This window comes from Aplysia californica, unplaced genomic scaffold, assembly GCF_000002075.1.
Source record: "Aplysia californica isolate F4 #8 unplaced genomic scaffold, AplCal3.0 scaffold00476, whole genome shotgun sequence".
Lineage (NCBI taxonomy): Eukaryota > Metazoa > Mollusca > Gastropoda > Aplysiida > Aplysiidae > Aplysia > Aplysia californica.
The window spans coordinates 445,292-447,791 of record NW_004797746.1 but is presented as its reverse complement, the minus strand read 5'-3'; the positions used below and the strand labels follow the sequence as shown (position 1 = coordinate 447,791).

Here is a 2,500-nt window from a genome sequence, read left to right as displayed (position 1 = left end):
CCGACGCCTTAGACCTCAGCCGATCACCTTGGATCAGCTACGTACAGCACTTACAAACATATTATGGAACAACATTCCACAGCATCCCATACAAAGACTTGTGCGAAGCATGCGGCAGAGGTGCACAGAAGTCGCCAATGCCCACGGCGGCTATACGCGGTATTAACTGTGACTTTTCATTTTACTGCCTACAATTAAAAGATCAAATTTCAGGAAATAAAGTTCATTTTTAAAAATTGCTTTTTTGTGTAATTGATTTGTAAAATGTTCAAACTTTCCTTATAGAGAGATTGTTTGTGGTTAAAATCAGTCTTTCAATACAAAAAACACAACAAAAAAAAGGGGTGTCTGGTTTTTTTTGACGCCAAGTATATTATCCAAGACGACCTGAAAGCATTCTGAAACAATCTCAACTTCCTGGGAAGCACACAGTGCAAGCTGCCATATAGGCACTAAAACACAAACATCCTGTGAATGCCACAGCAGGCAGTCCTAAACATTTGCTCTCAATCTTCCAAAAAATGTGCACAAGCTGTGTTCATACATAAAGCTATTTCTGCATCATCATCATCATCATCATCATCATCATCATCATCATCATCATCATCATCATCATCATCATCATCATCATCATCGTCATTGTTATTATTATTATTACTATTACTATTATTATTATTATCATTATTTTTATTATTATTATTATTATTAATATTATTATTGTTGTTATTATTATTATGATTATAATTATGATTAATATTATCATAATAATTATTATTATTATCATCATTATCGTTATCATTATTTTATAATAGATTTAAATTATTTTTTTATTATTATTATTATTATTATTATTATTATTATTATTATTATTATTATTATTATTATCATCATCATCATCATTTTTGGTATTATTTTTATTATTATCATCATCATTTGGGCGATGACTGGAAACTGGTTCATCTTCACCATGAATGGGGTTGTAGCGATCTTCTATGTAAATCAGAGCACGGACCTGATGAATCATCAATTACCACACAACTGATGGTAACACTATGTGTTCACGCTCGGTCCCTGTATATTATGATCTCCCTTGCACATTGCCAGCACTGAGAGTCTCAGTTGCATGATTATTATGAATAGAACCCCCCCCCCCCCCCCCACACACACATACACACAAACACACATACACAAACACCTTTCTCCTCCTCCTCCTCCTCCTCCTTCTCCTTCTCCCTCCTCCTCCTCCTCATCCTCTACTTCCTTTCCTCTTCCTCTTCTTCCTCTCTCTCTCTTTCTCTCTCTCTCTTTCTCTCTCTCTCTTTCTTTCTCTCTCTTTCGCTCCCTCTCTCTCTCTGTTCTCTCCCTCATCTCTCACTCCCCGCACCCCCCCCCCCATCTCCCGTGTCCATCCCCCTCCCCACCCACGTACCTTTCTCTGTGACACTAGCGTTGGTAATGCTCGGTGCCCATTGGCAAGATCGGTTTGGTTCGCTTGTGTCCAGTTTGGTCGTCGGGGTGCGCCAGTTTTTCCTCCATGTACGCATGCTACGTAGCCCATGGACAGCTAGAAAAACAGATGAAGAAGTATTGGTTGAAGCAAATTGTAGAAGACAGCTTGTGACAAATATAAGAAAGCAACAGGCAAATTTCTTCGGACACACAATGCAGAAATAAGCACTGGAGAATATTGTAACAAAAGGCAAGTTTGATGGAAAGAGAGGCAGAGGCAGACAGAGGGAAAAGATACTGGACAAGATGACAACATGGCTAGGAACAGCAAGAACAACAGACACCATTGCTGCAACGCAAGACAGAGTGAAGTGGAGGTCCATGATCGCCCACGCCAGTCGGCAAGGCACCGGATGATGATGATGATGAGGTTGAAAAGCGACCAACGTGGCACAAACCGAACGAAACCTACGTTGACCTTCAAGAGCAAACGCGAGTGTTTTCAAGGCCGCGAGTCGGGCGACCGATTTGAGCCAGGGGTCCTCCAAAAACAAAGAAAGAAAGATAAAAAAAGACGTTTTTTCTTTTACCATCTAACATAAGGCTATTGTCAGAATAAGCATAATATTATGTATTGCTCTTTAGAGTATGTATTTATGAGTATATAACACCAGAGGTCTTGTAATCAAATTCCTGCAAGTGGTTGAGTAATGCATCTGATGTGATATGTACATTTTGTCAGCTTTACTTCTCTTTTCATGGTGAATTTTAATGAGAGTCATATATAATTTAGATATTTTTATGTATACCTGCGTGTGTTTTTACGGTCCTGTACAGCCAAGAAAAATTTCTCTCTAAGATAATAGAGTATTGTCTTATCTTATCTTATCTTATCTTATCTTTATAGTGTGTACTGAAACAGTCAGAAACCCAACCGAATCGAAACGAGCCGAACTGAAACCGAAACCGAAACCGATCCTCCAATGAGCACCGCCTAACACTACTTAATATATATAGACTCAGGTTGAGTATAAAGACCTGACATGACACA

General features: G+C 38.8%; 1 protein-coding gene across 1 annotated transcript in view; it reads left to right on the top strand.

The window, feature by feature from the left end:
• The window catches only part of LOC101860518 (short transient receptor potential channel 3), a 98,656-nt gene that overhangs the window by 95,913 nt on the left and 243 nt on the right, over window positions 1–2,500 (top strand). The window lies entirely within an intron of this gene.